The sequence below is a fragment of the Eubalaena glacialis genome, chromosome 7 (genome assembly GCF_028564815.1).
Source record: "Eubalaena glacialis isolate mEubGla1 chromosome 7, mEubGla1.1.hap2.+ XY, whole genome shotgun sequence".
Taxonomy (NCBI): Eukaryota; Metazoa; Chordata; class Mammalia; order Artiodactyla; family Balaenidae; genus Eubalaena; species Eubalaena glacialis.
In genome coordinates this window covers 23,134,548-23,151,357 of record NC_083722.1, presented here as the reverse complement: position 1 = coordinate 23,151,357, position 16,810 = coordinate 23,134,548, and the positions used below count along the sequence as shown (strand labels likewise).

The 16,810-nt window shown below is 39.6% G+C and overlaps 1 pseudogene; it reads right to left on the bottom strand.

Moving 5' to 3' along the window:
• The window catches only part of LOC133095670 (tripartite motif-containing protein 26-like), a 63,179-nt pseudogene that overhangs the window by 32,205 nt on the left and 14,164 nt on the right, over positions 1-16,810 (bottom strand).

Below are 16,810 nucleotides of genomic sequence, written 5' to 3'. Positions count from 1 at the left end.
CAAGACAGAAGAAAGGCTCGGAGTCAGCAACAGAGACGTCAGTGGTGCAATGGATGGGGAAGCTTACACATCTGAAGCAAGATCCTGGTGCGACACCCCACCGTGTGCGGGGGTCAGGGGGTATATTACCAGTTATAGGGGAATTGACATCAGCTGGGCTCATTAGTTACCAGGGAAACCAGTAGTGGGGCACACCCCTCACATCCTCCCTGATAAGAACAATCACTAGCTAGGGCCAGGGGCAAGTACGTAGGAAGGTCAGTCATGTGAGTAGGGTATAGGTGAAGCAGGCCCAGGTCGGAAGGGGATGTACAAGAGAACAAGAGAACAGCCATCCTGAGTGGCCTGACCATACACTGTATCAGAGTTTGGTAATTCTCACAATATTTCAAACTTTTCATTATTATTATATTTATAATGCTGGTCTGTGATCAGTGATCTTTGATGTTATTATTGTAATTGTTTGAGGGCACCAGGAACCACTCCCATAGAAGACAACAAACTTAATGGATAAATCTGTGTGTGTTCTGACTGCTCCACTGACCAGACGTTCCCTCATCTCTCTCCCTCTCCTCAGGCCGCCCGATTCCCTGAGACACAACAACATTGAAATTAAGCCAGTTAAAAACCCTACAATGGCTCCTAAATGTTCAAGTGAAAGGAGAGTTGCACATGTTTCCCTTTAAATCAAAAGCTAGAAATGATTAAGCTTAGTGAGGAAGGCACGTCAAAAGCCTAGATAGGCTGAACGCTAGGCCTCTTGCACCAAACAGTTAGCCAAGTTGTGAAAGCAAAGGAACAGTTCTTGAAGAAGATAAATAGTGCTACTCCAGTGAACACACGAACGGTAAGAATGCAAAACAGCCTTATCGCTGATATGGAGAAAGTTTTAGTGCTCTGAATAGAAGACCAAACCAACCACAACATTCTCTTCAGCCAAATTCTAAACCACAGCAAGACCCTCACTCTCTTCAATTCTATGAAGGCCGAGAAGGTGAGAAAGCTGCAGAAGAAAAGTCTGAAGCTAGCAGAGGTTGGTTCCTGAGGTTTAAGGAAAGAAGCCGTCTCTGTAACATGAAAATGCGAGGTGAAGCAGCACGTGCTGATGTAGAAGCTGCAGCAAGTTATCCAGAAGATCCAGCCAAGACCATTAATGAGGGCGGCTACACTAAATAACAAATTTTCAGTATAGATGAAACAGCCTTCTGTCGAAAGAAGATGCCATCTAGGACTTTCATAGCTAGAGAGGAGAAGTCAATGCCTGGCTTCAAAACTTCAAAGGCGAGGCTGACTCTCTTGTTAGGGGCTAATGCAGCTGGTGACTTTAACTTGAAGCCAGTGCTCATTTACCATTCCCCAAATCCCAGGCCCTTTAAGGTTTATGCTAAATCTACTCTGCTTGTGATCTGTAAATAGAACAACAAAGCCTAGATGAGAGCACATCTGTTTACAACATGGTGGACTAAATATTTTCAGCCCACTATTGAAACTTACTGCTCAGAAAAAGATTCCTTTCAAAATATTACTGCTCATTGACGATGCACTTGGTTGCCCAAGAGCTCTGATGGAGACACACAATGAGACTTTCCCTCCTCTCCTGCTTTCCCTGGTTGCTCATGGACCAATGACATGGTCTTAGGTATGTTGGGTCATGCTAATAAGGGCAACATCCCAGGGACAGCAGAAAACAAAGGTCAAGGAGACCTGGATGCTTGGACATCCTCATGGTGCAAAGCCACCCTAGCAGCTCTGGAACTGCCTGCCTCACTGTCATGGGAGACACACACAGGCTTCCATCCTGTGAGACCACTGTTATTTGGGTTTCTGCAACACATACTGAATTAACACATATCGAGAGAATAGGACTTCCCAGGAGTGTGTGGCCATGGTGGTCTGTTCTGGAGATGAGCAGAGATATATTTAGTGTCACCTCTGTGGGCTCTTGGGACATTACTGTGAGTTAGAGAAAGGGAGAACTGGGCCAGAGGGGGCAGCACAGGGAGATTGGAGATTGTTACCCTCCTCATCTTTCTAGCCATAGGGTCTGGCCTAGGGAAGTGTTTGGGTCACTGGGTGTTAGATTTGTGAGCCCTTGTTTCTTCACTTCCTGTCCTCTTTGCAGACCAGATCTCCTGCTCATCCTACCTAGGATCAGAACCACTGCTGGTCTCCTCCTCATCACCCTGTCTGATGACAGGGATTGTGGAGGTGGAAATCTAGAGGATTAACCCCTCAGGTAGAAAGGGAGTGCAGGGTCATTCTGCATCAGATTCCATGAGGAGTCTGTGCTTCCCCCAACTCGTTTGAACAGCTGACTTTTGGATAATTGACCTCCGGTCCCTCATATCCTGTGCCCTGGTGATCATAAAATTCTATCACTTCACTGTATTCTCCTTATTACAAATGAGTCACTAGGTCCAGCTTATACTCCAAAGGTGGGAATTACACAAGTGCATGAACACCAGGAGATGGGAATCACATCTTAGAAGTATGCTCACCACAAGGGGGACTCTGGCAACCACCTGAAAGTGTGGCATCTCACAGGGCTGTAGCCAGGAGTGCAGAGATCAGAGCTGAGGTCAAAGGGATTTTGTGTTCATCCCACAGGAATACAGGACAAAATTATGATCCCAGAAAGGTAGCCCAGTCTTCTAGGTAATTTGGGGATTGGAAGAGGCAAAAGGCTAGGTAGAAATATAAAGAAGAGGAAATAAAGACACCCAGCAGTTCTAATAGTTAATGTTCTCACTTATTTTCTTATGGTTCTGAGAAGTTGCAAAAGTCTTTTTGTTTAATAGTTACATGGTTTAATAATCAGCATGACCTTAATAACTTAGGAAATATAATGAACCGAGAGATGAGGCAATCACATGACCCAGGCCTGACTAGTCAGGTTACCACGTTGTACCACATCCACCTAGCAACAGGGATTGGTCCAAGGGTAGTCTTTCCTCTCCAGTACTTCATGTATGGTTAGTGTGAGAAAGATGTTTATCATTCTGCTAAAGTTGTGAAAGTGGGTAATGTGAGGGGGTTAGAGATCATATTGTCTGTCTTCCCCAGGAACAGTGACAGAGAAGAGAAATTGAGGTCTGATGACAAGTTTGAGTCTCTGGGTCCAATCATGTCTCTAGTTGGCCTCACCCCTGGCCTTCCCAGGTAAATCAAAATGTTAAACCTCTTTTGCCAAAGCTAGATTCATTTGAGTTTTGTTAACTTGCAACTGAAAGAGTCCTCTCACAGGAAGGCAGACTTTTCTGTGATGCTGGGTATTTAGATAACACTCGTTCACATGTTATTAAGACTTTATTTTTGTAGAGTAGTTTTAAGTTCACAGCAAGATTGAGGGGGATATACAGAGATTTCCCATATACTCCCTGCCCCCATACATGCATAGCGTGCCCCGTTATCAATGTCCCCTGCAGAGTGGTGCGTTTGTTACAACTGATGGACCTACACCGACACATCATCATCACCCACAGTCCGTAGTTTATATTATGATTCACTCTTGGAACTCTACATTCTGTGGGTTTGGACAAATGTATAGGAACATGTGTCTATTATTATAGTATCAGACAGAGTGTTTCACTACCCTAAAAATCCTCTATTTTCCGCCTACTAATTCCTCCCCTCACTCCCCAACCCCTGGCAACACATCTTTTTACTGTCTCCACAGTTTTGCCTTTTCCAGAATGTCATATGCTTGGAATCATACAGTATGTAGACTTTTCTGATTGGCTTCTTTCACATGGTAGTATGCATTTAAGGTTCCTCCATGTCTTTACAAGTCTTGCTGGTTCATTTCTTTTTGACACTGCGTAATATCCCATTGTCTGGATGTACCACAGTTTATTTACCCCTTCACCTACTGATGGACATCTGAGTTGCTTCCAAGTTTTGGCAATTATGAATAAAACTGCTATAAACATTCATATGCAGATTTTTGTGTAGACATGTTTTTAACTCCTTTAGGTAAATACTGAGGAACACAACCGCTGGATTGTCTGCTGGATTGTCTGGTAAGAGTATTTTTAGTTTTGTAAAAAACTGCTGCACCGTCTTCCAAAGTAGCTGTACCATTTTGCCTTCCCACCAGCAATGAATGAGAGTTCTTGTTATTCCACATCCTCTCCAGCATTTGGTCTTCTTAGTGTTCTGGATTTTGGCCATTCCAATAGGTGTGTAGTAGTATCTCATTGTTTTAATATGCATTTCCATGATGACATATAATGGGAACATCTTTTCATATTCTTATTTGCCATCTGTATATCTTCTTTGGTAAGGTGTCTACTAAGGTCTTTGGTCCTTTTTTTTTTGGCTGCGTTTGGGTCTTCCTTGCTGCATGCAAGCTTTTCTCTAATTGTGGCGAGTGGGGGCTACTCTTCATTGCAGTGCATGGGCTTCTCACTGCAGTGGCTTCTCTTGTTGTGGAGCACGGCTCTAGGCGCACGGGCTTCAGTAGTTGCGGCACGTGGGCTCAGTAGTTGTGGCTCACGGGCTCTAGAGTGTAGGCTCAGTAGATGTGGCGCACAGGCTTAGTTGCTCCGTGGCATGTGGGATCTTCCAGGCCCAGGGATTGAACCCGTGTTCCCGGCATTGGCAGGTGGATTCTTAACCACTGCGCCACCAGGGAAGTCCCTTTGGGCCATTTTTAAACGAGATTGTTTTCTTATTGTTGAGCTGTAAGAGTTCTTTGCCTATTTTGAATAACAGTTCTTTATCAGATGCGTCTTTTGCAAGTTTTTCTCCCAGTCTGTGTCTTGTCTTCTCATTCTCTTGACATTGCCTTTCTGTGAGCAGATGTTTTTAATTTCAACGCAGTTCAGCTTATCACTTCTTTCTTTTATGGATTGTGCCTTTGGTGTTTTATCTAAAAAGTCACTGCCATAGTCAAGGTAACCTAGGTTTCCTCCTATGTTACTTCTAGGTGTTTTACACTTTTGCATTTTACCCTTAGGTCTGTGGTCCATTTTGATTTAATTTTTGTGAAGGGTGTAAGGTCTACATCTAGATTCGTTTTTTGTTTTTGTTTTTTTTGGCATGTGCATGTCCAGTTGTCCCAGCCCCATTTTTCTTTTTAACATCTTTATTGGAGTATAATTGCTTTACAATGGTGTGTTAGTTTCTGCTTTATAACAGAGTGGATCAGCTATACATATTCATATATCCCCATATCTCCTCCCTCTTGCGTCTCCTTCCCACCCTCCCTATCCCACCCTGCTAGGTGGTCACAAACCACCGAGCTGATCTCCCTGTGCTATGTGGCTGCTTCCCACTAGCTATTTTACATTTGGAAGTGTGTATAGGTCCATGCCACTGTCTCACTTTAAATAAATAAATTTATTTATTTATTTATTTTTGGCTGCGTTGGGTCTTCACTGCTGCGCGCGGGCTTTCTCTAGTTGTGCAAACGGGGGCTACTCTTCATTGCGGTGTGCGGGCTCCTCATTGCAGTGGCTTCTCTCGTTGCGGAGCACGGGCTCTAGGCACATGGGCTTCAGTGGTTGTGGCTCATGGGCTCTAGAGCACAGGCGCAGTAGTTGTGGCGCACGGGCTTAGTTGCTCCGCGGCATGTGGGATCTTCCCAGTCCAGGGCTCGAACCCGTGTCCCCTGCATTGGCAGGCGGATTCTTAACCACTGCGCCACCAGGGAAGCCCCCGAACGCTTCCATTCTTCAAAGCTGAAACTCTCTACCCATTGCACAACAGCTCCGCATTTCCCCCTCCTCCCAACCACTAATCTACTTTCTGTTCCTGTGGATTTGACTACTTCAGAGACCTCCCATAAATGAAATCATACAGTACTTGTCCCTTCGTGACTGGCTCATTTCACTTAGCATAATGTCCTCAAGGTTCATCCATGTTGTAGCATGTGTCAGAATTTTCTTCCTTTTTTAGGCTGGATAATATTCCATTGTCTGCATATGCCACATTTTGTTTATCCATTCATCCACTGATGGATGGATTTGGGTTGCTTCTACCTCCTGGCTATGGCGAATAATGCTGCTATGAACATGAGTGTGCAAATATCTCTTTGAGATCCTGCTTTTAATTCTTTGGAAAGTGGGAATGCTGGATCATATGGTAATTATATTTTTAATTGTTTGAGGAAATGCCACACTGTGTTCCATAGCCTCCCAATTTTCTTTTGCCTCACTGTTAAATGTGAAATATCTTTTTACCAACTCTGAGACCTATTGACTATGATTCTGCTTTAGTCTAGGTAACATTCTTAGACTATCATGTGGAATGCTCTCTGGTTTGGACTTGCTTAGATTCCCTCCCCAATGTCCCTGCGTGGTGTGAGTGACGTGCACAAGAGCAAGGAACTCTGAGAAGCCACGGCCACAATCAAAACCTAAGGAAACATTATAGAGAAAGAAAGAAGGTTTTCTAGGCTCAGAACCCCTTCCTTTACCATGGAATCCTTTGAGTCCTTTCTCTAAAGAAAGAAGTTTATCTGAAAATTCTTGTGTCTGCTTTTTGATTGGAGGACTGATAGGCTTTTCAATCCAGAACTTCTTCCGGGGATATCTAGAGAAAATGAAGTCACAGTTAGCACTCCTGAGAGAAAGGCATGATTCCCATCGTCAGCACGTGCATGCGCACAAGCACCAGCAGCGGACCAAAGGGGCAGAGAGTAAAAGCTGCTTCTCCACGTGGTCGGTTTCAACATCAGAGTCAACGAGTAGATATATAGAGTTCTGAAGAAAGGGCCATGAGCCAAGGATTCTCTACCCACCAATATGTCATTTACAGACAATGTTAAGAAAGAAAGAAAGCCATTTTCTGCCTTTGAAAGTCTTTGAAACATGCTACTAATACTATAACCTTTAAAGAAATTACCTGAGGATATAAACTAGGCAAATTAAAATTAAAATGAGGCTTTTTTTGTTTGTTTTTTTTGGCCACACTGTGCGGCATGTGGGATCTCAGTTCCCTGACCAGGGATCAAACCCAGGCCCTCTGCAGTGGAAGTGTGGAGTCTTAACCACTGGACCACCAGGGAAGCCCCCAAATTAAGCTTTAAATATACATTTTTAAAAGCTTTAAATTTAAAATTAAGGTATAGCTGGTCAGACATATATAAGCTAAATACAATATGAGAGAAATCTGAAGTCTTGATCTTATCAAACAGGATTAAATTCAAGGCAAAAAAATATTAAATAAGACAACAGAGGGTATTTTAGGTTACTAAGAAGATTATAATCCACAATTAAGATATAACTCTCTTTAAAAGAAAAGAAAGCATCAAAATATAAAAAGCAAAAACTATAAGAATACAAGAAAAATCGGCAAAAATTCATTGCTAATAGGAATCTTTGAGTGACTTCTTTTAGTCCATGACATATCAAGAAGTCAAAAAATAAGTATCAATACAAAATACCTAAATAACAAAATTACTAAGGAAAACCTCATGGCGCTATATCAAATCCTATTCTAAGAACACAGAGAATGTACCTTCTTTTTAAGTGTTTAGAACTGTACAAAAATTTACAACATACAATACAGAAAGCCTTAATAAAGTCCAAAATGGTAGAAATGGCAACAAACTTGTCTGATCACAAGATTTAAAAACTATGAAACATGAAGCTACTAGGAAAAAACCCCAGCGCCACTGACAGATATCCTCTTTCTTAAATCTTATGTTAAATAGCAAATCAAATTTAAAATTTCAAAATAGCTGGAAAACAATAAAAATACCAAATACTAGAAATTTTGGCCTATGACAAAAGCAGGGCTCATAGATATACACACACAAAAATAAAAAAATATTAAAAATGGAAAAAAGAAGGGAGAGGCAAGTAGAGGAGTCAAAAGTAGAAATACACAAAACAAACAAATATATTCAGACATAAAAAAATTAAATTTAAGGACATTATTTGGCAAATTATGCAAATATTTTTGAAAATATAAATGAAAATGGTGATATTCCAGGAGCTATAAATACTAAATATTCCAATTAAAAAGTGTCAGAATGAATTTATTTAAAAAGAAAAAAAATTTTATGTTGCTTATAAGAGGTACATAAAAATAACAGCTGAGAAAGGTTGAGAGTTAAGGCATAAAAAGTTAAATAGCATGCAAACACTAATCAAAAAAAAACTAGAATACCTCTACTAATATCAGACAAAATGCTTTCAGGCAAGAAGTCTTACCCATTCTGTATCACTCTCATTTCTTATATAATTACTCATCTCTAATTGTCTCTGTCTAGTCTCCCCAGCCAGAATCTGGTAACCTATCTCATTACACCCCTTTCTACCCAGTAACTGGTCCACAGTAAACGTGCAGTATATGCCAACAGTCTTGAATGTCTCTGGGATGAACAGTGTGTTATCAAAATACCTCCCTTTTATCTCTGTTCAAAGCTTCTGAGTATCGTGTGGGTATAATTTTTGAAAACTGTCAATGTTAAATGCCTAACACACATTCCCTCAAACCCACTGTTCAAGAACCCATTATCTCTATGACTCATATACATGTCCTCTTCTTATGGTCAGGCAGAGAGCAGGAAACCACCACTAGCAAGCATGGAAGACAATCTGATGATGAAATGTGCTCTACAGAATATGAGGGAAGCTGTGGCCAGGAGAGGCAGCTGGGAATCAAGTACAGAAAGAACAAAAGGAAATCGGGTTTTAGAAACAAATGTGTATTCTAAATTTTCTCTAATACTCTCCCATAATCTCCTCCCATTTCATTTCTCCCTATCCCATTACCATCCTAACATAAGTTCCATGACAATAACTTTTCTAGAACTCCCTCCCCCATTCTATGGAATACCTTTCAACTTACCCTTTCTAGAAGAACCTCTCTTCCTCCAAACAACCCCTTTCCAGCCCTTGCCACATTTCAGTAAGTTATGGTGACAGAAAGAAAAAACAAAGGAACACCTAAGTGGTTAAAAAAAAAAAAAGCAAGCAGCACTTACCTGCTTATTACGTTGCTTGGGTCCTAGAAAGGAAGAGAAGACAGACTGTCATGGAAATAAGGTTCCCAGGAGCTGACACCATTCCCTACAATGGGCTTGCTGGGGAATGGGTACACAACAGGACTGTACAGAGAATTTTCTGATGAGCCTGGACCTGTTCTGTTCTCCACTGTAGTATCAGTTTATGGGGACATATGTTTCCCCGTCCTTTCCTCTATTTGAGTGCTAGACTATCCCCTCCAGGAAACATTCCTTGATCTGTTAAGAATCCTATTGTCTACCAGGTTAAGACTGAAATCTCAGCCTGCCTTGGAAGGCCTCTACTCAGTTGACCCCATCTTACCTGTCTCATCTTCCCTTTAACTTCTTCCTCACTTAAGCTGACTCCTCCCGAAAGGTAGCTCCTTTCACTCTATGTACCCTTTCTACCTTCCAACCTATCTTCCTCAGCACCTACACCCACCTTTTTATTATCACACTCATTAAGTTTATTATCACATTCATTTATTTCATTTTAACCAATGCACCTCCACCAAATGGAAGGTTCAACTCCTCCTTCCTGCTAATCCAAATCTTTACATTTTCTTCAAGGCTGCCATTAAGAGCTGCTTCTTCCTTGAAGCCTTCCCTGACTAAACCTAGCCTTTTCCAGAATTCCTGGGGCTTCCTGTCTGACCACAAGATTTAACACTCGATTATTTCTTATAATTATAAATGTATAGATCTTACTATCTCATTGTAAGATCTGGGCCTATTACAGTCCCTTGCCCACTGCAATTTGGGACTTAAAACCTGTTGCTTTGCTGATTAACTTATTAAAGAACTCAACAAATGAGAACAAAACCTTGTCTCTCCTGACTTCTTGTCCAAATCTCATGCTAATGGAGGGCTACACTGCATCCTGGAGCAAGGGGACTCAGGTACAGTTTAGTTGGTCGCTCACCTGCAAAAGTTCAAGTGCTGGCTGCCGGGCCTTCTTCTCTAACTCAGAAATCAGGGTCTCAAGCCGGATGACCTCCTCAGAGCCCTTGGTGACATGGCTGTTCCTCCCTTCAGTGAGCTCTTGCTCCATCCCATCCAGCCACTACAACAGGTACTGCTCCCTTTCTCTCAGGAACTGATGGCCCTGCTCAAACACTGATGCTATGTCTTACTTGTGGTTCTGGAATTTTGCCTACAGTAAAGGCAGAAAGAGGAAGAGGATTTCTTCTGAGAGGCTAGGAAACACCAGAACATTTGTGAGATCTGGGAATGAGTTCAGAACAAGAATCCCTTTCATCACACCCTCCTTCTCCCCATCCTTCAATATCCCCCCTCCCCCCGACACACACACACACACACACACACACACAGACACACACTCTCCCACCCAACACAGGTACACAGAACATTCACTTGAGACTTCTCTTACCAGCGGGGCCTGAATCTCATCTTGTCCCGTAGACTGAAAATTCCGAATCCTGTCCCTGTCTCCCTTCAGAATCTTCAGATGGTTTAGAATTTTACCCTATGGAAATAAACATGGGTAATATTAAGATGAAGATGAAAATGCCCTCAATAAGAAAAGAGATCTGCAAAATGATTCCAGAGTGAAATCAGATAGTGTTTGACCTTATGTAGTATAATAAGGTAACTAGGATGGAATAGTTTCCATCCTACTTAATGAAGAAGAAACAAAGTGAGTGCTATGTTAACTTAGAGCAGCTTCTCAGAAGTGAGATAAAATGAATATTAAACTTATACTGTACCGTATGTCAATTACATCTCAATAAAACTGGAAGAAATTAAGTGAGATAAAATAATGATTTATTATCACTGCAACTACTAAGACTTACAGTGCAGTTTTTATTTATACTTACACTGTCTCTTTCCACCACAAATATAGACAATTTATATTAAAATTTTATTGATAACATAGAAATAAAAAAGAAAATCAACACAAAAAGTGAAGGAAAGTATATGTACTGACTCCAAATCATTAAGAGAATGACTAAATTGGTTTTAAGAGTCCCATCAACCAAGGAGAAAAGGGAAATAATGAATCACATTAATTCTTTAGCTGACAGGAGAAAAAATACTAGTATGTCAGAAAAAATAATATTTTCCCTGAGATTAAATTCTGAAAGAAAACTTATACAAGATGCAATATTCTCAAAAATATTTTTACAACAATAATGTGCTAGAAACACACAATTTGAAGCTATGTATCAAGAGGGCTATCAAGAGCGCTGGTATTCTGTACTGCTGGTTGAGACTTGATTGATTGCCTCAGAAACTAAAACATCAAGGCAATGGGACAGACTTGCTATTATAAAAGATACGAAAACAAACCAGTTTATTATCCAAATGCAAAGGATAACACGTTGCCAAGAACTTTCCATGCTACAGAATTTGAACCTTCACCTACACCTGTTAGAATGGCTATTATTTAAAAAACAAAAGATAAGTATTGGTGAAGATGTGATTAAAAGGAAACCCTGGTACACTACTGATGGGAATGGAAACTGGCACAGTCATGGAAAACCCAATGGATGTTTCTCAAAAAATTAAAAATAGAACTACCATATGATCCAGCAATCCCACTTCTAGATATTTATCCAAAGGAATTGAAATCAGGATCTCGAAGAGATATCTACCCTCCCATGTTCATTGTAGCATTATCCTCAATAGCCAAGATATGGAAACAACCTAATGTCCAATGGATGAATGGATAAAGACAATGTGGTATATACATACAATAGAATATTACTCGGCCTTAAAAAGGAAGGAAATCCTGCATTTGCAACAATACAGATGGACCTGGAGGACATTATGCAAAGTGAAATAAGCCAGACACAGAAGACAAATACAGTAGAATCTCACTTATATGAGAAATCTAAAACTAGTCAAACTCATAGAAGCAGACCATAGAATGGTGGTTGCCAACAGCTGGAGGGGAGGGAAAAGGGGAGGTGATGGTCAAAGGGTAATGGTTTCAGTTATGCAAGATAAATAAGTTCTGAAGATCTACTCTACAGCATAGTGCTTATAGATAACAATACTGTGTTATATAATTAAAATTTGCTAACAGGATAGATCTTATGCTAAGTGTTCTTATCTCACACACACACATACACACACACACACACACAATAACATAATAATAATAATAAAGCGGGTGGGAGGAAACTTTGGGAGGTGATGGATATGTCTATGGCCAACTACTGAGCTCGTGCGCCCCTAAATAGAGAGCCTGCGTGCCGCAAAACTACTGAGCCCACACACTCTGGAACCCGCGCACCACAGCTACAGAGCCCATGGGCCCTGGAGCCCGCGCACCACAACTAGAGAGAGAAAACCTGCACGCCACAACTAGAGAGAAGCTCGCGCACCACAGTGAAAGAGCCCACATGCCTCAACAAAGATCCCACGTGCCGCAACGAAGACCCAACGCAGCCAAAAATAAATAAATAATAAATCTTAAAAAAAATGGACTGCAATTCAAAAAGTCAGTATATTACATATAATAAAGAGTAAATGGTATTTAACAAAACTTGTGTTTTAGTGTGTGTGTATGCGTGTGTGTGTATTCATGTGCATGTATATTAGATTGGATTGTGAATTAATTCCTTACTGTGATGTTTCAAAAAATGTTTGAAAACTCTTAGTTTAAACCATGATAATGAGCTTTTCCAGGCAGAGTATGAATAACAGACCTATGATTGAACATAGTGATTTCTAATAATCTAACTCTCATACTCTCAAATGAGTTTTAATATATAGCCCTAAATTTTTGTAATTCTTATTCTCTACTGTTGAATCATTTAAAGCAATTTATTTTTATTTTTATTTTTTTATATTTTATTTATTTATTTATTGGCTGCGTTGTGTCTTAGTTGCCACGTGTGGGATCTTTTGCTGTGGTGCGCGGGCTTCTCTCTAGTTGTGGCGCCTGGGCTCCAGAGTGCATGGGCTCATTAGTTGGCGCACTGGGTCTTAGTTGCGGTACGTGGGATCTTTCGTTGCAGCACGTGGGCTTCTCTCTAGTTGTGGCACGCGGGCTTAGCTGCCGCAAGGCATGCGGGATCTTACTTCCCTGACCAGGGATCGAACCCACGTGACCCGCATTGTAAGGCGGATTCTTTACCACTGGACCACCAGGAAAGTCCCTGCAGTCCATTTTTTAAAATGCCGGTTATAACCCACAAAATTGATGCCATGATACAAGGTATTGCAGTCTACACTTTGAAAAACATTGATTTAAACCACAACAACTTTATCACTAACCCTGACCTCTACCCAGAAATGCAAACTCTAGGGAGCTACAGAAGCCTACTGTATCACCACTTGAATATACCACTTGCACCTCAAATTCACATCTCCAAATGCATTATCTTCCTCATTGTTCCTACTCCTCAGTAAAAGGTATCAACAACCACTCCATGACCCAAGCCAAAAGCTAGGTGTGATTTTAGACAGCTCATTCTCTTTCACTACTACCTCCAATATCTGGTCACTGAATTAAATAACACAATGTCTGAAATAAAAATTTCACTCCATGGCCTTAACAACAGAATGCAGATGATAGAAAAAAGAGCGAGTGACCTTGAAGATAGTGCAATAAAAATGATCAAGTCTTGATAATAGAAAGAAAAAAAAGATTTATTTTTAAAAAAGCAGAAACTCAGTGACGTATGAAATATCAAAAGGTCTAACATTCATGTCATTAGAGTCCCAGAGAAGGGAAAGAAATTGGTAAAGGAAAAAAATGTTTAGAGAAAAATGGCTGAAAACTTTTCAAATATGGCAAAAGACATAGATTTATAGATTCAAGAAGCTCAGCAAATGCCAAACAGAATGACTTTAAGGAAAACCACCTCAGATACATCATAATCTAACTGCTGCAAACCAAAGATGAAGAAAAAATCTTGAAAGCAATCAGAAGAAAATAACATATCACAATGAGGGGAAGAATGATTCAAATCGTTCAGATTTGAATCCGAACAGATTTCTCATTAGAAACCATAGAGGCCAAGAGACAGTGGGGGAAACATCTGTAAAGTCCTGAAGGAAAAAAACCTGTCAATCCAGTGAAATATCCTTCAGAAATGAAAGCAAAATATAAATATTTTTAGATGAAGGAAAACTGAGAGAATGTGTCACCAGCAAACCTGCCCTAAAAGAATTGTTAACGGAAGTTCTTCAGGCTGATGTGAAATTCCAAAGGGACATTTGGAACTTCAGCAATAGCAACAGAGCAGAAGAAAGAGCAACACAAATGGTAAATATTTGGATAAATACAGTAGTCTATTTTATACCTCACAAATTCTTTAAAATATGTAGGACTGTTGCAAGCAAAAATTTTAACATTGTTAGAGAGATAATGTATGTAGATATAATACATAAGACAACTATAGGGAAAGCGACCTATATGGTTGTAAGGCTTCTACATTTTACTTGAAGTTGCAAACTTTTAACTCGAAGTAGATTTTTAACTCTAAGGTATGTATATTGTAACACAGAGACCACTACCAAAAAAGTAATATGAAGAGATATAGCCAAAAGCCAATAGGTAAGTTAATGTGGAATATTAAAAATATTAGAATAAAAGAAGAGAAGGCAGGAAAAGTGAAATAGAAGAGTAAAAAACATAGGGTACAAAACAGAGATGATAAAATGGTGGACCCAAGTTCAACAATGTTAATAATTACATTAAATGTGAATAGTCTAAACACACCCATTAAAAGAGATTGTCAAATTGGTTTAAAAAAAGACCAAACTATATTTTATCTCCAAAAAAACCCACACTAAATATCAATATAATAATATAGATATACTAAAAGTAAAAGAATTGAAAAAGATGTACCATGCAAACACTAACCAAAATAAAGCTGAAGTAGCTATATTAATATTAGGTAAAGTAGACTTCAGAACAAGGTATGTTACAAGGGATAGATAGGGCTATTACTTAATGATAAAGGGGTCAATTCTCCAAGAAAATATGCTAATCACAAATGTGTGTGCAACAACAGAGCTGCAAAACACATGAAGCAAAGACTGATGGAACTGACATGAGAAATAGACAAACCCAAAATTATGTTGGAGACTTCAACACTCCTTTCTCCAAAACTGAGAAAAATTAGACAGAAAATCAGTAAGGATAAAGAAAACCTGAACAACATATCAACTAACTTGACCTAATGGCAATGACAAAACACTCTGCCCAACAAAAGCAGAATATACATTATTTTCAAGTGCATATGAAATATTCATATAAAGGAACATATTCTGGGCTGTAAAACAAACCTTAACAAATTTAAAAGAATTGAAATTATACAAATTATACAAAATATGTTCTTTAACCATAAGGGAATTAAACTAGAAATAGAGAACAGAAAAATATTTATAAAATCCCCAAACATTTGGGGATTAAACAATGCACTTTTACATAAGCCATGGTGAATAGTATTGTATCAATGTCAATTTCTTTGTTTCTTAAGATGTTGTCACTGGCAGATGATGAGGAAAAGGGTACACAGAGGTCCTCTGAGCTATTTTCATAACTTTTTGTAAATCTTAAACTATTTAAAAATAAAAACTATTTAAAATTTTAAAAAAGAAAAATAAATACAAATGAGTGAAGAAAGCCTATGTGGTCTATGGGACACCATCCAAAGAAACAAAATCTGAATCACTGCTGTTCTAGAAGGAGAAGAAAGGGAGACAGGGACTGAAAAACTATTTAAAAGAAATAATGGCTAAAATTTTCCCAAACCTGGGAGAAATTTGAATATTCAAGTTCGTGAAACTATTAGATCACTCCATTATTTCAGTCTGAAATGATCTTCTCTAAGACACATTATAATAAAACTGCCAAGAATATAAGACAAAGACAGAATCCTAAAATCAGCAAGAAAAAAGATTGTAAACTACAAAGGCACCCCTATTAGGCTATCAGTGGATTTCTTTTTTTTTTTTTTTTTTTTTTTAAACATCTTTATTGAAGTATAATTGCTTTACAATGGTGTGCTAGCTTCTGCTTTACAACAAAGTGAATCAGTTACACATATACATATGTTGCCATATCTCTTCCCTCTTGCATCTCCCTCCCTCCCACCCTCCCTATCCCACCCCTCTAGGTGGTCACAAAGCACCGAGCTGATCTCCCTGTGCTATGCGGCTGCTTCCCACTAGTTATCTATTTTACATTTGGTAGTGTATATATGTCCATGACACTCTCTCACCCTGTCACATCTCACCCCTCCCCCTCCCCATATCCTCAAGTCCATTCTCTAGTAGGTCTGTGTCTTTATTCCCATCTTGCCACTAGGTTCTTCATGACCTCTTTTTTTTTTTTTTCCCTTAGATTCCATATATATGTGTTAGCATACTGTATTTGTTTTTCTCTTTCTGACTTACTTCACTCTGTATGACAGACTCTAACTCCATCCACCTCATTACAAACACCTCCATTTCATTTCTTTTTATGGCTGAGTAATATTCCATTGTATATATGTGCCACATCTTCTTTATCCATTCATCCGATGATGGACACCTAGGTTGCTTCCATGTCCTGGCTATTGTAAACAGAGCTGCAATGAATATTTTGGTACATGACTCTTTCTGAATTATGGTTTTCTCAGGGTATATGCCCAGTAGTGGGATTGCTGGGTCATATGGTAGTTCTATTTTTAGTTTTTTAAGGAACCTCCATACTGTTCTCCATAGTGGCTGTATCAATTTACATTCCCACCAACAGTGCAAGAGTGTTCCCTTTTCTCCACACCCTCTCCAGCATTTATTGTTTCTAGATTTTTTGATGATGGCCATTCTGACCGGTGTGAGATGATACCTCATTGTAGTTTTGATTTGCATTTCTCTAATGATTAATGATGT